The sequence below is a fragment of the Aythya marila genome (assembly GCF_965140915.1).
Source record: "Aythya marila genome assembly, chromosome: 12".
NCBI classification, from domain to species: Eukaryota; Metazoa; Chordata; class Aves; order Anseriformes; family Anatidae; genus Aythya; species Aythya marila.
Window position 1 is genome coordinate 21,779,026 of NC_139053.1, and position 5,512 is coordinate 21,784,537.

At 50.3% G+C, this 5,512-nt stretch overlaps 2 long non-coding RNA genes across 2 annotated transcripts; both read left to right on the forward strand.

The window, feature by feature from the left end:
- The first annotated feature begins 1,085 nt into the window (after positions 1 to 1,085).
- On the forward strand, positions 1,086 to 1,914 carry LOC309882916. The gene is made up of 3 exons (XR_014318378.1): positions 1,086 to 1,178; positions 1,634 to 1,694; positions 1,855 to 1,914. It is a non-coding gene; the product is annotated as an uncharacterized lncRNA (long non-coding RNA).
- A 578-nt stretch (positions 1,915 to 2,492) lies between these two features.
- LOC309882915 lies at positions 2,493 to 4,437 on the forward strand. The gene is made up of 5 exons (XR_014318377.1): positions 2,493 to 2,696; positions 2,797 to 2,891; positions 3,990 to 4,102; positions 4,215 to 4,273; positions 4,373 to 4,437. It is a non-coding gene; the product is annotated as an uncharacterized lncRNA (long non-coding RNA).
- Positions 4,438 to 5,512: the final 1,075 nt, after the last annotated feature.

The window sequence follows — 5,512 nt, forward strand, 5'->3', positions numbered from 1 at the left end:
GGCGCGGCGCCGCCCGGGCCCATTTCGGCGCGGCGCCGCCCGGGCCCATTTCGGCGCGGCGCCGCCCGGGCCCATTTCGGCGCGGCGCCGCCCGGGCCCATTTCGGCGCGGCGCCGCCCGGGCCCATTTCGGCGCGGCGCCGCCCGGGCCCATTTCGGCGCGGCGCCGCCCGGGCCCATTTCGGCGCGGCGCCGCCCGGGCCCATTTCGGCGCGGCGCCGCCCGGGCCCATTTCGGCGCGGCGCCGCCCGGGCCCATTTCGGCGCGGCGCCGCCCGGGCCCATTTCGGCGCGGCGCCGCCCGGGCCCATTTCGGCGCGGCGCCGCCCGGGCCCATTACTCAGGTGGTGCTACTGAGCAGGTGAGGTAAAGGAACCGGGAACAGAGAAGTATTGCACAATGGTATGTTGCATTAGTTGTAGTGTGCGTTGTGCAGGACATGGTTATTAGGGCTTGCGTGGTAGTGAATGCTGGTTCTCTGTGTTTACAGATGGGGATGAGCCTGTGTAAACTAATTGCAGTTCAAAAAGTTTCAGTTATTAGCGTGGTGATATTGTCAATTCAATATTAAAACCTGCAGAAAAAGCCAAAGGCGGTTTTTGCTTCTAGAATCACTGCAAATATTTGGTCTGCTCTCTGCATGCTTTTGAGATAAAGTTTATTTTAAAAAAGAAACAAAAAGAAAAACAGCTACTTCTCTTGCTCTATTTCTACTTTCTTGTGCTTTGCCCCTCCCCTTTCCCAGGTGATTGGGTTTGGGTGCTGGGCGGGGCCAAAAGGTATATGAGCCCCAGGCATGGCATCAGAGAGCTCCTTCTGCCTGGGCTGCTCTTTGGGGGCAGCGCTTTGTGTTTCCTTCAGTCAGTTGCAGGGTTCTCTAGGCAGGCTGGAGTCTATGGATTTCTGGATTTCTAAGTGGTTGGAATTCTAGATCTCTAAGTGCTTGAAATAGAGGGATATTTAGTAGAGGCTGCTGGCTCACTTTTTTTTTAGGATGGCCGCATAATCTCCTGTTTTTGAGATATATTTTAATCTCTACATGTTTAAAACCTGTTGTTTTAGTCCCCTGGAGAGTTACACCAGCTTGATTACATGCTACATGTGGCTTGGCAGCGTAGATGCAGCATTACCAAGAGACTGAGCAGGGTTGTATCAGAGTCACCTTTTTCATCTGCAAAGGGTAAGTCTGTGATTACTCCTGCCGGGGTTGCTGTGTGTGCATGTCTTTTTGGCGTTTGTGGAGTTGTGTTTTTTTTTTTTGTTTGTGTGTGTGTATGTTCTAAGTTTCTGGTTTTCTGAGGGGTAAACAGTTAGTGTGCTGAACGTGGTAGGCAGGTGGAGGTTGGGAGCTGCTCAGGACTGGTAGTTTTGGTTTCTAGGAGTATGCGGCACCCATCCTGTGCGATGTGACTGATTGTTGGGCGGGAACGTTCCAGCTTGTGTGTCCTAAGCAATGTAGCTTGTGTAGCGTATGTTGTGTGGCCCGGGCAGAATCTGCTGTGGCGCTGTGAGCGAAGAATCTGAGTTAGAGCTGTTGAGCAACTGAAGTAAAGGAACTGGGAAGAGAGAGGTATTGCAGCAGGTACGCTGTGGTTGTGAGGTGCCTCAGAGTGTGCTTTTCTCTCGTCTCCACAGGTGCTTTGTGCAGTCGTGGACAGGGAAGGGAAATCCTCATGTCACGAAGCACTGAGGGAAGGTGAGTGTTGTCAGCCTGGTCATCCCTTATCCGAAGCGAAGGGAAGACATTCAGGTGTTTCCCTGTGAGGGTCCGAGGTGAGGCTGTGTGGGATAGAGGAGCAGTGTGGCAGGTGGTTGCTTGCAAGCACAGTGGTCATTTTGTCCTTTTGTGTTCCCAGGTGGCGTGGGTGATGCTGGCCGCTCCTTGCAAGCTTGGACCTAATTTGCAGGTACCGAGGCAAGTGGCCTGTTGTTTTGAAAGGATAAAACTAAAGATGGGGTCCCTTTTGTTGTTGAGGGATGGGTGCTACTGCTGTCAGCTGAATGTTTATCTTCTGCCTGTGTTTTTCCTTTGTTCAGGGTGAAACGCAGTGCGCAGTGCAGGACGTCTTGACCCGAGCTGCCTCTGCAGTGACTCTGGTGCGCGATGAGCAGAGGTAACTGTTGTTTTTGGGGCGCAGTTCTCACTGCAGTTATTTTCCTACATCCAATAGAGTAAAATTCCAGTTTGCCTTTTAGAGGTGCTATAAGTGGGTAAAGAGAACAGATGGAAGCGTGTGCCACGTGGGATAGGCAAGCGGCTGAGGTACAGGAGAGGATGAGAGTATGTGATTTTTTTCTGGGGATGAAATGGAATCAATTTTGTTGGTGTATAATCTGTTCTGCTCCTAGATTTTTCTTTCAATGTGAAGAAAAGTTTGAGCTAATTCCAGGTAAGAAAGTTCCAGTTACTTGCTGGGTCGTATTGTCCTTTTAATATTCAAAGCTGCAGCAAAAGCGTGGGGATTGTTGTTTCTAGAAACACCCCGGTTTTCTTGTCTGCACTCTGCATGCTGTTGAGCTAAAGCAGACTAAAAAATAAATAAATAAAGCAAACACACACACAAAAAAACAACAATAACAAAAAAAAAAACACAATTGGGTGATGTGTTGTGAACGCAACGATCATTTAATCCCGTTTTCCCAGGTGGTGTGGATGATACTGGTTGCACTGTTGGAGCTTGGATTTGGAGAGGAACAGGTGAGCAGAACCGTATGTTGCATCAGCAGTAGTCAGCATTGTGGAGAAGGTGAGCAATGGGGCCAGCGTGCTAGTGAATGCTGTTACTCTGTTTTTGCAGCTGATGATGAGCCTGGCAATTGACTAAGATGACAATCAGTGCCTGTGCATTTCTTGAGGCGGAGGGACTATACCATGCAACAACCTGAGAGCTAAGTTGGGGGGCACCTGGTATTTGCATATCTGGGGTGGCTAATGGGAGCTGGGAGCCAGAGGAGCATAGTGCCTGCTGGCTGACTAGACTTGGTTCCACGGTGAGGGTGGTTCAGGCTGGGTCACGTTCAGGCTGCTTGTGGCTGGGTCACCGGGCTAATAGAAGCAGCGGGATTATTTTGTAGCGTGAGTGGGTGAGCCAGGCAGGACAGTTTCCTTCTGTTCGTCTGTCCTGTAGTGCTGCTTCTGCAATGTCTGTTCTGTGCTTCTTAGGTCTTGATATCCTCCTAGCTTTTTACACTGGACTGACCAGACAGGCGACTTGGTAGCGGTGCTGAAGGGCCTCAGTGCTTGTTTTGTCATCGTGGCTCTGATCCGAGCACTTCTTGTCTTGCAGTCGCTGCTTAAAGAGCAGATCTGTTTCAGGTCTTGTGCATCATATTCGGTTTGAGATCGCATCTGTTTCCATCCTCACTCTTGCAGAAGTCATCTGGGCCGCATCAGGAGCTCTTGCTTGGGAATTGATTTCCTAAGCGTCATCTTATGGGGTTTTCAGTCCCCATCCTTCTGGTCTGATGTCTTGAAGGCAGGCTTTTTAGGCCTCCATCATCCCAGTTCTGGCAGTTGCTTCCAGTCGCGTGTCGTGACATTTGAGCCTCTCCTTGGGTCTGGTGCAAAGCACCTGTTGTGACTTGCTGTTGCCATAGGGCTTCCCTCTGGGGCTCACTTTTTCTTGCGCCTTGTGTTGTGTGCTTTGTTTGTAGTGTTTGTGGCGTTCCTGTTTGTGTATGTGTTTGATCTGGAGCTGTCCTGCCTGGCAGTTAGTGATGACAGCTAATGTGGCAGTGCATGGGTGTACTAATACATTGTCTGGACTGTTTTGGCGAAGACATCTGGTCTGCCTCTGGGCACGTACTGAAGGGCAGCAGGCACAGTCATCTCAGTGTTGTTTGTCACATGTTGGGGGGGGAGAGTATATCTGCTTGTGAGCAGCTGTTTGCATAGTGCTTGAACAGTGTGCTTGAGGAGGTCTGTCGAATCTTGAAAGCTTACAGATATGGGGTTTTGAAAGTTTTATTTTTATGTCTCTCCTGTCCCCAGTAGAGTGTAAACCTTTGGAGGAACCTGTCGCAGGAAAGAGCTCCTTCTGGAACTGTTCAGCGCTCCGTAGGCAGCTCGGTGACTGGCTTGATCTACTTCTGAGGTGTGCTGAGGTATGGGGGCTGCTGTTTTGAAATGATAATCTTGTAAACGGGGTCCCTTTGTGTTGTTGAGGGTTGGGTGCTAATGCTGGCAGCTGAATGATTATCTTGTGACTGTTTTCAGTTCTTAAAGCTGAAATACAGTGTACAACACGGGACTTGACCACAGCTTCTTTTAGAAAGGTGAGCGATGAGCAGATCTAGCAGTTACTTTAGTGGTGCAGTTGTCACTGCAGTTACTTAACTGCACAAAGTACAGTAAAAATCCTGTTTATATTTCAGAGGTGTGTTGTAGCTGGCTTAAGAGAGCAGATGGAAGCATCTTCCTCGAGGGCAGGTGAGGGGGAAGCGGTAAGGGAGCAGATGAGAGTAACTGTCCTAGCTGTGCTGTGTCTTTGGATGCTGCTTCAGCCTATGCTTTTCTTTTTGTTTCACAGGTGTGTCGCACAGGCTGAGTGGGGCCAAGCTGCACTCTGAAGAGCAGCACGGGAAGGGCGGGCTGTTTGTGAGCTGGATTGGAGCAGAACTGCCAAGTAGCACGAGGTGACTGCGAAGGGTCTTGCTTTGCAGGTGCCATGGCAGGCTCTCCACAGAAGCGGTTGAGGATTTGAGAAGAGGTTGCAGATCATCGAGGAGCGACACGTGCAGGGACGGCTTGAAAAGGGTATGGCTGCTTTCTCTTCTGTTTATCAGGTGTCCCAGGCGACGTGGGCTGTGATGTTAGCCTTTAGGATCGGAACAAAGCAGGTGCTGATGGCGGTCGTCTTTGGTAGGCAAAGAGTTGCCCGAAGCCCTGTCCTGTGTAGCTTGAGCATGCCTCCCTGAGCATGAGGCGTCCTTTCTATCAGTTCCGAAAACTGTGTTGAGGCTGAAATGCTGCGTCTGTGTTTGGGTTGGGGTTGCACCTTGGTGAGTGTAGGGATGGGTTTTAAGTGGGTGCAGCGGAGGGCCTGGCCCCAGTGTCCTGTAGTGTGTTTTGACCCATCAGCATAGCCTTTTAGTTCTCAGATAGCCTGCTGATGTAAGTGATTTTTGCTGCGAGTGGAATGGAATTGACTTTTTTTTTTGGCATGTAATCTGTTCTGCTCCTAGATTTTCCTTTCTACATAAATAAAAGTTTGAGTTAATTCCAGCAGGAAAAGCTTCAGTTACTTGCTTGGTGGTAATGTCCTTCCAACATTCAAAGCTGCAGCGAAAGCATGGGGATTGTTGCTTCTAGAAACACCCCAGTTCTCCTGTCTGCCCTCTGCATGCTGTTGAGCTAAGCCTTATAAGTAAGTTAATAAAACCACAGCTGCTGCTCCTCCTCTTTCTGCTTTTTTTGTGCTTTCCCCCTGCACTTTCCCAGGTCATTGGCTTCAGGTTCCAGGTGGGACCTAATAGTAACTGAGTTGCAGGTGTGCCATTTCGGCGCGGCGCCGC